Here is a 17,147-nt window from a genome sequence, read left to right on the forward strand (position 1 = left end):
ATGTATTTTTTATTTCAAAGAAAAGGGCAGTGTAAAAGTTAACCCCAGACTACTTATTTTATGTACTCCAAATTATTTTATCTCAGCAATTATCAAATGTGTAAAATAAATGTGAAACGCTTCATTTAACTCGATGCCAAACTGACTTTTGAGTTACAAACGAAGCTCTCATTCAACAGTTAAAAGTTCTTCATAACGCGTTTCAAAAGAACCAGAGTTTTTCCTTAAAATCATGAACTAAGTACACTTTTTGAAAACAGTTTTGAAGATTAAGCAGCTATTTACTGGCTGTTTACTTATAACACTTAAATTTTGGAAATGAGAGAGCTGATAATAGAGCAAAGCTAGCAACGAAACGCCACATTGATTTAAATCTCGGTGTTCCTATTCTCTTTAGAAGCACTTTATAGAAATGATGCTATCTGTATTTGGAAAAGAGAATATCTGACTTCACCAAAACCACAATGGATCAAAGAACATTTCCTACTATTTTTCACATGCTAAATCTTGATCAGTTTTCAACATATTTTAAATTAACTCAATTTGAGAATGGACATGGCAATTTCAAAACCTATTTAAAAGGATCTAGTCTGGCCTCAAGTGCTTTGTGGAGCTGCAGTATCGGCGATGAGGATGTTAAGCATATTCTTCTTGAGTGCATTGATCATGTCCAGCGGAGGAAGATGCTTCAGGCCACTTTGGTCTCATTATTTACGGTAAATTTCGAGGACTATCTGCCTAAGAGGTGGGATGTTTTCGTGGGGGTCTTTCTAACGGAAAATGGCTTGTATATGTTACGGTGAAACACCGAAATCTGGTGAATGTCAACATTCACATAGTGTATATCCGAAATATTTTCCAAATACTCTTATTTCTGACTTACACCGGTCAATGTCGACATTCATCATGTACTAATGGTGAATGTTGAACATATAACAATACTATATTTTCCTCTCCGTCATTCAGTCGCGAATAAACGCACTTGAAACTCGAAATAAGAACTCAAGAACATGAGAACCTAAAACACACAATACATTCAAAATGAGAAAGGATTATAATAGAAGTTAAAAACTTACTTAATTATGCAGTGCCTTCTAAATGAGAAAATAAAATAACAATAATAAAAAGCTTACTAAATTATGTGATTCAAATCTTATTTATTGCAACAACTTAAACTATTATGGCACTTTATGACTTCTCTTTTCGACTTACACCAGAGCATATCTGTGATTGTCGACATACACCGGTGAGGGTCCGAATATACAAGAATGTAGTGAAATATTCGGTCTTTCACCGACGTATTTGGTGAATGTTGATATTCTCTGGTGAAAGTCGACATTCTCCAATTTCGGTCTTTCACGCTAACATATACACGTTACGCATGGGGAAAACCACGGAAACGCCCTTTCAGACAACCCGTTCGCGGGCTGGGACTGAATTACCAGAGTACCAGGACTTTACCGCTCCGCTGATGAGCCTTTCAGGCAACTTTGAAGCAGCAGCTGTCTGTATCTTGTCCAAAAATATTTTTCTAAACGTTTTCAGACTAAAGAGACAGTTTTTGCTTTCCGAATTTTCATTCTCAATTTAGATTATTGAATTACCATTTTTGATTACTTTTTATTTTACTTTTACTTATTTTTTTCTATCTTTATTTATTATTAGCGCACTTCTGAGCAATTTTCTCAGAACGGTTTTTAATTTCGTTTTGCCATTTTGCTTTGGTTCACTATAATAGACGGAATCACTTTTCAAATTGTTGCCACCAAATAATAGAGACCTGCATTATACTTAGAGAAATTAAATAGTGAAGAACCTGCATGAAAGCATGTACGTTTCTCCCGTTGTGGTAAAACAACGGTACCCAGAGACATCAAATTCTGAATAACGTTGTCCTCCACTCGAATATGGTCGTCTGGAAGCCCAAATTTGAAGTCTGTTTTATTATCTATTTTATATTTCCTAAAACGTAACGGAATTTTTGATTAACAAACTCAACTGTATCAAAGCGTTCGATTAATATTAACATCGTGTGCATCTTCAAGCACGGATATTTTGTGCGCGAGTTTTCTCTTTTTTTGTGATATTGTTGTTGATTTGAATTTTATGGTTTAAGTGCCAAGCATGATATTTAGCAAATAAAGGTAACACATACGCCGCTTTGGATTTAATATAAAATCTGAAAGCTTTCAGATATTTGTTTAAAATTTATTTATTGTTTTTTCATAATTTTTATGCATTTGCAATGCTACTGTACATCTGTTTATTTTGTTAGTAGTATACCTTACTTGTGCGCGCATCCTGGTATGCTTTGTGGAATATGAGGAAATAAAATTAGTGTTCGGGGGCAAAGAACAGCTGTTTAAAAAATGTCAACTATATGTTACCGTGAAAGACCGAAATGGGAGAATGTCGACTTTCACCGGAGAATGTCAACATTCACCAAATACGTCGGTGAAAGATCGAATATTTATTTCTTTACATTCTTGTACATTCGAACCCTCACCGGTGTATGTCGACAATCTCAGATATGCTCTGGTGTAGGTCGAAAAGAGAGGAGTATATGTACACGCTGCCATTCCAAAAGGAAGTGTTCCACAAATAAATGCAGTTGTAAAAGCAAGTGCCTTTTTTGCAATTCAAAGTGTCATAAGAGATTAAGTTGTTGCAATGGTACTAACGTATTAACGCAACCAGGCCAAAATTCGCATAAATTGCGAAATTTGGCGACCCTACTTACGGCAACCCTACGTGTTATACGTAGTTTTGTGAAAAGAGCATGTGGAGATTCACAAAATTTTCCTACATTTTCGTGCAAATTTTTGTAATTTATGAGAAAATAGCAGTGTACATGGATAAAGTGAAGAGTGTGCGCAATGCCATTTTTGTGCAATTCTTGGATGTTTTTTTCAGTAAAAATAAGTCGACGTGTACATGGTTATGGCGAATACGGTTTTCAATCAGTGCTAAAAGCAATAGCCAAAAGATTTCCGCCGAAAAAATAATTCTGCAACTTATTCAAATTCGAAACCGGAAGGGTTTAATTGCTATTTTATATTTTAAAACAAAATAATATAAAAAACTGTATTAAAAATTATCTGTAATTAATAAATGTACATTGTCTTTCTATTCATACTTTTTTTACTCAAACTTACAAATAGCGTTAACCTGGTTGCGATAATACGTAAGTACCGTTGCGGTAAATAAGATTTGAATCGCATAATTTGGTAAGTTTAACTTCTATTATTTTCCTTTCTCATTTTGAATGCATTGTGTGTTTTAAGTTCTTATATTCTTATTCTGAGTGTCAAGTGCGTTTTTTCGCGAATGAATGACGGAGAAGGAAATATAATATAATGTTCAACATTCACCATTAGTACATGGTGAATGTGGACATTCTCACCGGTGTAAGTCAGAAATAAGAGTATTTGGAAAATATTTCGGACATACACCAAGCGACTATGTGAATGTTGACATTCACCGGTGAAAGTCGACATTCTCCAGATTTCGGTGTTTCACAGTAACATATATATATATATATATAAACTTAAACAAATAATCAAATTTAAGAAAGGACTATTAATAATCCTGCGCCTAGGTTGCAATGATTTAATTATACATAATTATAATTAAAGGGGAATAATCCTATTAAAATTCCTATATTTCATATTAAAATATGTGAATGTTGAAATTCCCCAGTGAAAGTCGACATTCTCCAGATTTCGGTGTTTCACCGTAACATATACAGTGGATGGACAAAAATATGGAAACACCTTGTGAAATGCATGTTTGAAAAAAATTGATTTAAATGAAATATGTAGGTGGCGCTGGCGTTTTTGACTACTGACGCCACCTATACAACTTCGTAAATGGGCTAAACAGTTCAGTTGTTGTCGGAGTACTGTTATGTGAGGTTGTCATTGCATTATGTCAGAGTTAACAGACTTCGAACGTGGGCAAATTCTTGGAGCACGTATGGTAGGTGCTTCCGTAAGCAAGATAGCCGAGGTGTTTAGTGTTTCAAGAGGTACTGCATATTTGAAAAGCGGAAAAACATCATCTGCTAAATCACAGCGCGGACGAAAGTGTGTCCTGAGTGATCGTGACAGACGATCATTAAGGGCAATTGTGACGAAAAATAAGAAGACAACAGCTGCAAAAGTTACTGCTGAAATGAATGTTGTGTTACCGAACCCTGTGAGTCAAAACAATTAGAAGGGAGCTTCATAAACAGGGAATTGCTGGCCGTGCTGCAATTGAGAAGCCACTCATCAGTGATGCTAATGCCCGTAACAGGAAAAGGTGGTGTTTAAGTCATAAAGCCTGGACTATAGAGCAGTGGAAGCGAGTAATATGGTCTGACGAGTCTTCTTTCACATTGTTTCCCACTTCTGGCCGAGTTTACGTCTGGATAACGCCATCTCAAGCCTATAATACAGACTGCTTGTTGCCAAGAGTGAAACATGGCGGGGGGTTCTGTTATGGTTTGGGCAGCCATATCGTGGTTCTCTGCTAACCCCATGATAACTGTGTCATGGCACATGACTGCCAAGACTTATGTGAACATTTTGGCCGATCAAGTTCATCCCATGGTACAAACTTTGTTCCCTGATGATGATGGTGTTCACACAGCTCACACTGTCCAGGACTGGTTTTCTGAGCACGAGGATGAGTTGTCCCATCTCCCCTGGCCACCACAGTCACCAGACCTGAATATTATCGAACCTTTGTGGTCTACATTGGAACGGAAAGTGCGTTCTCGTTATCCACCGCCAACATCGTTATCTGAACTTGCCACCGTTTTGCAGGAAGAATGGTATAATATTCCCTTGGCAAACATACAGGAACTTTATTTATCCATTTCGAGAAGACTGCAAGCTGTTTTGGATGCCAACGGGTTTCCTACACCATATTAAGCAAAGAAACATGTTTTTTTAAAGGTGTTTCCATATTTTTGTCCAACCCCTGTATATTCAACAACGTTTTCTTTAAACATTTTCCTGAGTGTGTTTCCCCAAGTTCCTATCTTTGACGAGTTAACGAAACATGATAATCATATTTCTGGCAGGCATTGTTGTAACAATCCCATCATTATCCCTTACAGTTGCTTATATACCACTCATCCGAGAAGTTATTAGATATACACTTAGTTTACACTTCCTCGGGGACTTACTGTGCACTGGTTCGTCTTATATATCTATTTACTAGATTCAGAAATCTGGACAGAATGTGATTCGGCTATGTTATTGGAGAATACAAGAGCGATCCAATCAGCTTACTCCCCCTCAAGGCAGAGTAAAGGAGGAATCTCTGAGATCTGTTTAAAAGATTGAAACATAGTACATTTTAGAATTCGAAGGGCATCATAATTTAATTCGCAAATTAATGAATTTAACTGGTAAAAGCACTGCATAAATTAATTAGAATGCAAATGTTTTAGAAAATACTTTCTTTGAGATCACCCATAGCAACCAGTTTCGGATATTAATGATAGAAATAAATACTGGCAGTTCTATTAAATTCATAAATAGATCGTCAAATATATATACATATAAGAGTATTAAACGTAAGGTATACAACACTACAAAGAATGAAAACAACACGAAACCAGCACGTGGTTAAGTTTTTCTAAAAGCAGTTTTTTAGATTTTGTTTGTACTATTAATTTTGATTAACGTTTACTGGAATATATTTCTATAGATACAAAAATTACCATTACGGACAGATGTAGCAGGAGATAAGACATTTTTTTGCTGCGAAACTAATTATGGATACACATGTTCTGATTCGCTCATGATCTGAGAGTCATCGTACTAAGAAAACTAAAGATTGATATGATAAACTGAAAACTTATTGAAAATGCAGAAAAATATATTCCAACTTTTAATACAACATTGGCAATTCTAAACATATGCTGGCATATTGCTTTTAGAATCCTTGTGATTTTACTCTTGAATTGTACATGGCTTAAATGAAAAGAAAACGATAATTAAATTAACAATAAAGCTAAAAAGGATAAAAAAATTAAATAAAAAAACCTCAAGGCTTCATATTTTGCATTACGCCGAAAGGGACCTTTTTTTTTAAATGTCCTGTGTGCTACTTGATTTATTAAATATCATGTTCTTCGCACTTACGCCATAAAATTCAATTCAACAGAAATCTCACAAAATAATTTAAAAGGAGCCCATCTTTAGAATTTCCGGTACACAGTCTCACGCGCTGGACGTAATTTTTCTTTTGCACAGTGTTGCCAATCTTGCTTCGAAACCGTTGAATTTGTTAATCAAAAATTCGTTGAAGTGTTACAAAATATGAGATCGATAATAAAACAAATTCCAAATTAGGACTTTCAGATGCCTATATTCGGAAGATTATGTTATTCCAAATTTGGTGGTTCCAGCTACCGTTATTTTAACACAATGCGAGAAACATAGGTACATTTATGAAGATTCTTCATTATTTAATTTTTTAAATATAATGCGGGCTCTAATATTTGGTGGCAACAATTTGAAAAGTGAAACAACGCTTGTAGTGAATCAACGCAAAATGACAAAATGAAATTAATAGTCCTTCTGGGAAAATGCTTTAGTAGGAGTGAGTGCAACAGGTTAGGTTAGGTTAGGTTATTTAATTACGGCAAAGCCTCGAGGGCTATCTGCCTAAGGGGAGAGATGATTTCGTGAAAGACTTTCTAAGGGAAGCTGGCTCGTATACACGTAACACATGGGAAAAACGACGAAAACGCCCATGCAGCCAGCCCGTTCGCGGGATTCAGACCGAACAACCAGTGTTCAGCGACTTGTTACGTGTGAAAATAAAAACACGTTTTCTCTTCTAGTTAATGTGTTATTTCCATTGAAAGTTGGATTTATCAAGTGAAATTGTTCCTCAGTTGTTTGAGCGACTGTATATACAAGCCAGTTTTCCTTAGAGTCACCCACGAAGGTATCCTTCCCCTTATCTAGATAGCCCTCGAGTTCTTTCCCGAATATCTTGCAGTTACGTAAACTTAAAAGATGCAACTATGCTTTAGCATTCCTTGCATTTTTATTTAATACCAGTAACGTTGCTTCTAAAATCATTTAATACAGAAGAATAAACATAAAATATTACAGTTCGCGTTTACATATAAAGGCCCTGAACTCATTCCTCAGAATTCGATAAGCATATTCTCCTTTTCATATTATTTCACCGTCATACAAATAATTTAAATTTGAATGCATAATGCATCCGTACCTCTTTTTATATCCGTACGTACTTGTACTACCATCCATAAAAGAAATGTCTCTAAATTTCACAAAACATCAACTCTAAAGGGAGCTAGCTAAGTTAACAAATACCACAAAGCTAAACTACATACACACGGAAGCAATCGATAATGTCTCAGGATAACAGAGGAAACCGCAAACAACACACACAACCGAATTTAACGTTGAGCTCTAGAGAACAGCAAAGGAAATGCGGGCCGGTGTGTTGTAACAGGTGGCAGCTTCATACATCTCCAAAGAGAAACTTTCACCTCAAAGTTAAACCTAAAACTGCGTTAAATATTCTGCGTGCTTACTTCTAATGCATTTATTCATGTCCTATAAGGCAGGAAACCTTCGTGTTCTGCCTGGTAACACGCGATTTTAAATCATTTCGCGTAGGACTGAATGCTTTATTCAGATCATGTGCTTGCCGAACCAGACTATGCTCCTTTTTTATTAACGTTATCGTTGTTTCTTGATTCCGTTGCTTTCCATATTGACTTCTCTCCCATTGGGGAATCCAAAATGGCTATATAATGGTGCCGGAGAGATGGCGATAGAATAAGAAATAATTATTGTGTTCCATAATTTGTTTGCTGGCACGTGGTGACAAAATTTTATGTATTTTGTTTCTGACAACAATAAGTTTCGTCTAAATGATATATTACTTTGTACAGGATTGCAGGTGTTTTAAATGCAGCTCGCTTATACGTACAAAAGGTATTCCAAAACTCGATTTAATAAGAAGGTACATTTCGGGCAATGCCAATATTGTGGTAAATTTCTGTAAATATTTTAATTCATTTGACTGCATTTGGTTTAATCCTAGTATCCGGTGCACTCGGGATTTGGCGACTTTTATGATGAACTGTAAAAACGGGACATATACGATGGGTATTAAACGGGTCCTTCAAAGAATATATACAGTTATACATATTATATACTATGTAGTATATAGTAAAAGTATATAATGTATAGTATATACATAGACGTTCTTTGGGTCATTTTCGGTGTTGGCGATAATTTTCAAAATCGCGCCAAGGCTGCACCGTATACTAGGATTTTACCCTGCATTTAAAACAATACAACAATGCAAACATTTAAAACAATGCAATATACTGAGACCAATAAGTTTCGTCGGTACTATTCGGTTTCGAGGGCCGTAAAATTTCGCCAAAATATTGTTGATGCTAATGCTGCCAAAAATAATTGCGGCAACCCTAATAATTGCGGCAAGAAAGGAAGTATAATAGTAAATAACTATCTAAGATTGATGTTATAATTTAGATGAAAGGTTAATTTCATATAATACTTTTTTATTATTCTAATTTATATGAAAAAGGCTAAATATGACTGAATGGAAGCATAAGAGTCAATAACTATTTCAGATCATTATTATAATTTATATAAAAATTGCTAAACATAACTGAATGGATGCCTGCGTCGCTAACGCATAATTTCATCTCGTTGGTTGTTCATACGTAATTTTCTATAATGAATGATGCCTTTTCTTTGAAAAAATTCTCTGTAAAGAAGTATAGGCATTTTAATAAGAATAATAAATATTTGTATTTATAAGTTTCTTACTTATAACAAAGAATTTCTGATGATAATGTGATTTTTTTTGGTATGTTAGTGTTATAATTTTAATCATTTGGCCTCGTGTTATAGCAAATACAGTTTACACATAAACACTTTTTAAATATTAATCCCGTTTCGAGTACTAACGAATTCGTACTTCTTTTACTTTAAATATAAAGAAGTTATTTCATTTTTTAAATAAAATACTGTTACCGATTTGGTATTTAAATAGCTAATATTAGTTGAATTATAAATTAAATTGTTTTATTCCCCGTGCAGTGTAGCGCGTGACGAATATCAAAGGAAGGCTAAGCCGGAAAAATTAAAAATACAAGAGCACGTGCATTTAACATTTAATAAATAAATATCTCTTTTTGATTACGAGAAAGTTCCAGAAAATCCTCGCGCGCGATTTAAAATCTTATAAAATGAGGAAAACCTCTCAATTCGTTGTATTTTAGTTAATTTGTTGTTGTTTTAAGAGTTCGTTTAGAAAACTGCTTTTGTTGACTGTAGCGAATTTGCGGATTAGCTTTCTATAGCTATTTAGAATTAAGTTCTGTTGAATGTTTAAGTAGTTAAGAGATAACTACTGTGAGATAGTGTAATACTGTACGAATATCTAAGGAAATTTAAGCATTTTGTGATAATAATAAATATTTGTTCATTTTTCATCGGACTTGTGCATTCATTTCGTTACGAACCCGTACGCACGCAACAATACTTTCTGAGAGTGAAATTCAATTACCTGAAAAACACAAAACAAAAACTGCATTTTTAGTGAAAAATATTTTCAGGAAAGATATTTTCATATATTTACTTGAAAGGTGGCATTAGTCACGTGTAGCTTAAAAGTTCGGTACTATTCGGTTTTGAGGACGGTAAAAAATCGCCAAACTATTGTTGATGCCAGTGCTGACAAAAATAATTGCGGCAACCCTAACGCAAGAAAGGAAGTATAATAGTAAATAACTATCTAGGATTGATGTTTTAATTTAGATGAAAGGTTAATTCCATATAATATATTTTTATTATTATAATTTATATAAAAAATGCTAAACATGACTGAATGGAAGCATACGAGTAAATAACTATTTCAGATCATTATTATAATTTATATAAAAATTGCTAAACTGAATGGATGCCTGCATCGCTATTTCGCTACCGACTTGTCGTTAAAGCATAATTTCATTTCGTTGGTTGTTCAAACGTAATTTTGTATAATGAATGAGGCCTTTTCTTTGAAAATATTCAGAATCGGAATTCAGAAGTGCGGAATCGCTCACTTATTTGTATGCCGCTTTTTACAAGGGTAAAAACAATTGAATTTTTGTCAATTTTATTTTATTTTTTAAATGAAAATAGGTCGATGTGTACATAGATAAAGTCAAGGGGGTGCGCAGTGCCATTTTTGTGCAATTCTGAGTTTTTTTTTACGTGAAAATAGGTCGATGTGCACATGGATACCGAGTATGTGCAATTCTTAAAAACGGGTCAAGCAGTGAGTGATTCTGCACTTTACCCAAAATTCTATTGCCGACTTTTCGCCATGGGTAATTCCCAAATTTTTAAATCCATAGGATATCAAAAAAGGATTTAAAATCAAAAAAGGATTAAAAAAATTAAACTAGTATTTCAATGGCGTCTTAAGAAATATAGAACTATATAAACATACGCAATCTGAAATCAGCGTGTACGCTAGATTTGGCGCGCTGTTAAATGGGCGCGTTTGCTAGAATTGGCGCTTTTGCGCATACATTTTCGCTGCAATTTTTTTACGGCCCTCAAAACAAAAGAGTACCGTTTCGTCTGAATGATAGTTCACTTTGTAAAGGATTGAAGGTGTTTTAAATGCTGCTCGCTTATTATGATACATATTCTAACAGTAACAGGAACAGGTATTCAAACACTCTTTTTAATAACGGGGTGAATTTCGGGCAATGCCAATTACTGTGGTAAATTTCTGTAAATATTTTAATTCATTTTATAGCAATTGAAACAATACAGCAATGAAAGAAAGCATTTAAAACAATACAATATATTGAAAACAATACGTTTCGTCTAAATGATAGTTCACTTTGTAAAGGATTGCAGGTGTTTTAAATGCAACTCGCTTATTATTATACCTTTAACAGGTATTTCGATACACGTTTTAATAACGAAGAGTATTTCGGGCAATGACAACACTGTGGTAAATTTCTGTAAATATTTTAATTTATTTGAATGCACTGTTGGTTTTGGGTGTTACTGTAAAATTGCTTATTTTATAGCTTTATTTAGTAATTTGTTTATTTCTTGCACTTAGGTTTTGAGGTTTAGTAGGTAATAGGTTTTGAGGTAATAATTTAGAGGTTTATTTTATGCGTAATTGAATGTATGCTCATGTACACCTTTTGAATTTATGGTCATTTATACATAAGTGTTCATTTATGGAAGTCATTTCCCTGTTACTTACAGAGCCGCGATGTAAATTAAAGAGGTAAAGTGATATTAAAAAATCTGATGTGTACACCACATGACTTCCTTGTACGGAGTATTAAATTATACGCATTTTTTCTTGCATTTCATTTAAACTTATTGGATTGAATTAAATCTACTTCGCCGACAGCGCATAAACCACAATAGAATAAAAGCATTCTTTAAAATTCACTCTAGTATTGGTTTTGCATAGCGACACTATGGTGCTAGATTCACTTAACAGTATTAATAATTATATAACAGTTAACTTATATAATAATTATATAACGGAAATTACGTTAACTGCCATATAATCCATTAATTATATAACAGTTAACGTATATATTTCTTTCACAGACGATTGAGTATTTCTCACTTAATTAATTCAGTTCTTACTTCGCGAGAAGGCAAAAATACATAAAAAGTCAAAATATCTATATTAAAAATTACGAAGTAAATTTCAAACACTTATTTCCTCGAAAAATTCCAGAAAGAATTAAGCATGATTTAATTGGCAATAATAAATGAATGCGTTATCTTTGTTGTTGCGAGGCTAAGTTTCTCTAGATTGGCAACAAATCCACTAGTCTCCTGTTTCAAATGTAAACATCATTGGCCGCCATAAAAAAAGGTTTAGCGGCACTTAGACAACTTTAAAATTGTTCATATTTTAGTAATACAGCGTTGAACTATTTCGTGGAGCTACAGCTCCTGGTAACATTTTAGCAAGATCGCTGCAATGTTTCTACCTACTATTATTTTGTATCTTTTTGCAGCATTATGCGCAAAAAACTTTTTGAGACCAAATAGGTCTTACGTCTCATTACTAGTTAGCTTTACATTTCTTTTTTAATTATATATATATATATATATATATGTTTGGTGCAACCGATTGCAACCAAAATACGAGGTGCACATCTACGTGTTATAGCAGTCCTATATACAAAATTTCAAAGTTCTGAGGCTACTCGTTTTTGAGTTATGCGAGGTACGCACGTATGTACATACGTTCGTACTGACGCCACGAAAAATTCTCTTCAGAGTTAATTTTAAAGCAGTTTTATAATTTTTTTGAAGGAAAAGAGTATTTTATTCTGTCCTTGGTGAATCTTTACATTATGATAAACTGGGGATTTTTCGGCGAAAATTTGGCGACCAACCCTGCTACAGCAACCTGCTAGTTTTGTTTTGGACGCCATTTTGTTTTCACGAAGTAAAAGTGTGGTGTATTTAATTATGGCAAAGCACACTAGGGCTATCTGACTAAGGGGAGGGATGCCTTCGTAGAGGACTTTCTAAGGGAAACTGGCTCGTATACACGTTACACATGGGGAAAACACCCATCCAGCCAGCCCGTTCGCGGGATTCGAACCTCAGACCGAACTACCAGCGTTGAGCGACTTTACCGTTCGGCCGCTGGTGGGCCTTCACGAAGTAAAGGCTTTTTTTTTTTTTTTTTTTTTTTTACTCAACATTTTTTCCAACAATCTGCTAGCCGAATTACGCTTATACTAGAACTTTTATGGAACAAAAATGCTTAATTATGACAAAGATTAGGTGCGAAATTGGGAGAAAGTGCAGAATCGCAAACTGCTTGCCGCGTTTTTAAGAATTGCACATACACGGTATCCATGTACACGCCGACCTATTTTCACTTAAAACGACACCCAAGAATTTCACAAAAATGGCATTGCGCACACTCTTGACTTTATCCATGTACACATCGACCTATTTTCACTTAAAAAGTCAAAGAAAATCGACAAAAATCCAATTCTTCTTACTCTTGTGAAAAACGCCAAACACATAAGTGTGCGATTCTGCACTTTAGCAGCGAAATTGTTTCTAAGTGCATATTAGCTAAAATCGAGATCGGAATTTTCCGGAAAATGTCACATAGCATGTCTCATAATCTCTCATTTCTTTGAGACAAAATAATCTGTGATTCGAAATGTGTACTTCTCAGATTATTGCTAAATTCCTAGCTAGTAACCTTTATCGCCTTACCGAAATGTCGCCAAACTACCTGTTACCATATTCCAAAGATTAGCCAAGTAACTTGTGCTACCTTTTTATGCCATCAAACGAAACTGTAGATCTTTAATTCTGAAGCCAACAATATTTAAACTATTAAAATAGCACAGACGGAACACGAGATACAAGCAAAAAAATGTCTGGTAGGTTTGTCTATCACTAAATTACCCGATAGGTATACATAGTGACTAACAACCTTCCTGAAGTTCAGTTCATTCAGGTAGCATTAAATGATTTTTTTTCTATGCGTGTTTCAGATACCTCCACCGAAGGTTTCGTCATTTATAATGTTCTATAATGTAATATCTTATGCAATACTACGCAAGAAATTTATAGTTGTTCGGTTTGTTTATTGGTTGTTAGTAGTAATACTTTATTTCCGTTGAAAGTATTCCTTAGGAGTTGACGAAAGAGTTCTAACTACTATGTTCGGAATAGAACTCTCCACTCCGACTTGAAAATAGATACTATTCAGGACTACCTCAGCAGAATAAACAACAACTTTTTTAATAATATTATCAATGTGAATCCCGCTAATTTCACGGACATTCTTATCTACGAAATCCTGGCTGGATTGTAAAAACCTCCGCCCATTTGCCGCCCACCTCTTCAGTTCAGAATACTAAGTTCCAGTTTTCTGGTTTTCAAGCAGCATCGATCGGGGTCAGTTTCTGGGAGGGTGACCTCCCACGTGACTGGCTCCGACGCATGAACAGTTAGTATTCGGGATATCCTACACAGGTCATCCGAAGTTTCTTTCTCCGGCCCCTGCTTGGCGGATTCCATCCAAGATGTAGCAGTACAGGAGCAAAGTGCTTCTTTTTCTCCCTCTCCAGCACACTTCTACCTCCACGAGAGAAAATTTCTTTCAGGTTTCTACTCTGTCAGGCCCCACATGGGATCACATCAGGAACTGGCAAGAGCAGGACTTTAATTTCCTGCTGAAAGCCAGTATAACCGCAAAGTTCCAAAGAGTTCTAACTGCAAACGATGTCTTCTGTCCTACGTTGTCTTTTGACGGTTCCTTTCTGTGCTCATGAATAATTGTATAAACTTCAACATGAGATTTTCCGTTAAGTTTCAAAACATCGTGCTACCACTCGATTCTGCGTTTTTGAATACCAAAATTTACTCTACCGTAGGAATCTAGAGGAAATAAAACAGGACATCGAGTAATCCTTGCCTGGTTTGACCATGTATGTAATATTCCTGAAGTCGTTGTGCTACTGAATGTATTCATTACTGTAAGAAGTTTGTCACATCAAATGCAAATGCAATTTTATCGGAAGAAAGAAAGGAAAAGCTTCAATGTGTCGAATTTTCAAACTAAAACTTTCATCTTCGCATACGTTTTAGGCAAGCCTTGATGCCTGAATTTGGCGCCATAGATACAAAAAATTTTCATTTTCTTCCTACACATCGTCTACGTAGCGCTGAGCACTTCTAGTTTGACCTGGGTTAGTGTGGCATGGATACCAATCAGTTTCTCTTAGAAATTCCCCCACGAAGGCATGCCTTCCTTTAGGCAGATAGCCTTCGTGGGGTTTTCCATAATCAAATAAAACAAACCCTCTTCCTGCTAATCTGAAATATTTACTTAAACAGATATTTACGAAATCATAGAAGGCAAAAGTGAAAATTATATACGATTTGAGTTTAATAATTATCTTTTCTAAGTACTACGCTACTAAAAACTACAGAGCCCACCAGCGGCCGAGCGGTAAAGTCGCTGAACACTGGTAGTTCGGTCTGAGGTTCGAAACCCGCGAACGGGCTGGCTGCATGGTTGTTTTCGTGGTTTTCCCCATGTTTAACATGTATACGTGAGCCAGTTCCCTTAGAAAGTCCTCCACGAAGGCATCCCTTCCCTTAAACAGATAGCCCTCGAGGCTTTGCCGTAATTAAATAGCCTAACTAAAAACTACACGTTTACGTTTTGAGATATTTTAATTGGAGTAACATTTATTACGCCACGGAATTTACAGAGATAACCTGAGGGGACGACAAATTCTTATTATACCAATTTTACTGTACACATTCATTTCGTAAAAGAGAACCATACGGAATTTACAGAGATAACCTGAGGGGACGACAAATTCTTATTATACCAATTTTACTGTACACATTCATTTCATAATAGAAAACCATAGTTAGGGAAATACATTTAAGCAGTGTCTGAAATTATAATGCCAATTATCATATCAATGAATTATGATATCAATGATGGTTTATGCATAATCCTTATAAGTTATGAATAATAGTATCATAAGCTATAATTATAATTTTGATTTTCGTATACTGAATTATAATGTTATTTGTAAGATACTGAAAGATTTAAAACAATGTTTCGTTAAACAGAACAAAGAAAAACGAATTATTTTCATCATAATAAGTACAAAACAAATTATTTTCGACAGCGTGCGAAATGCTCAAATATTGCATTTTGCACACTGTCGAAAATAATTTGTAGATAATAGATTAAGAGATAACCTTTTCATACAAGACAACGGAAGCCATATCAAAGTACCTGCATATAGGATTCAAGTTATGTCTTAACCACTCGACCACCCATGGGCTATTAAAACATTTGGACGAAATCTAAGTACTATCCAAGTTTTTTAAATTAAAGTAAAAGTAAATTTCGTTATTTCTTTATAAATCACATTTGTTTATTGATATTTATATTTGTAAATGAAAAAGAACACACGGTGTTTTTTTTTTTGTTATAGCGACATCCAACTATATTTAGTAATTTGCGATTTGCGCCAAGATCTCGGCTATAATTTCGCAAACCTCGTGAAGCGTGAATGTAAAAATAAAAAACACAATATATAATAATAAGAATAATACTCACATGTCGTTTCCTAAGAATTCTTATCCTTGTTATTATCATTTTATCGCATGTAATTGTTCCAGTCAACTGCAGCACCTTTGCACACATTAAGTTGTCTGTTACACCACTTCATGGACACGGACTCCTCTGCCGAAGAATACATAAATTCAATAGCAGTAACGTATTCCGGAATCGTTGAAATCAATTTCCGACACGGATGTCCTTCTCCTGTTGGCAATTTTTAACATCGCACCTACAGATGGGTTCGTTGTTAACATGAGGTTTCATGTTGTGGCCATTTTAGCATATTTATTTTTCAGGTAAAAGACACTTTTTCTCGAAAGAATAATATGGCATACACCTCATTACTTGGTAGATTAAAGTTTGTTGACGTCATATTTACAAAAAAAGTAATGAATACATTTTTAAACAAAGAATGAGACTTTAAAAATCTGATCAAGAAATGAATAATATGAGAACACTCGGCGGGAGCAAAATGCAACACGATGCTAATATAACCATTACGTGACGAGGTATAAGAACACGCAGCCAGATTTGGCGAGATATCTCTGTTGATTGGCGATTTAATCTCGGGGGGTCACTATAACAAATAAATACCGAATATACGCACATAACGGAATAAACGTTTCTATCAACGATTTATTAATAATAAAGTATGTAAAAACATTTTAAATTACACGGTTTAATGAAAGGCGCAGAAATAAAGAAAATAAAATTAACACTCATAGTAGCCTTGATTGTATACGACTGAAAAAAATGCTGAAAATGTTAACAGTGGTGGAATTTAAATAAACTTATGTTTTAATAACGCCTATCTCAGAAATTCGAATGTAAAGAAAACAAATGTAGATGAAAAACTTTTTATATATGTCTCAAGAATCTACCTAGAAAAGTCTTTAAGAATCGACCTAGAAAGGCGCTGATCTGTTTCGCACGTAAGCAATACCTTTATATCTGTCAAATTAACAATA

Source organism: Stegodyphus dumicola, chromosome 1, assembly GCF_044657685.1.
Source record: "Stegodyphus dumicola isolate Sdum_Otavi_A_Nest chromosome 1, ASM4465768v1".
Taxonomy (NCBI): Eukaryota; Metazoa; Arthropoda; class Arachnida; order Araneae; family Eresidae; genus Stegodyphus; species Stegodyphus dumicola.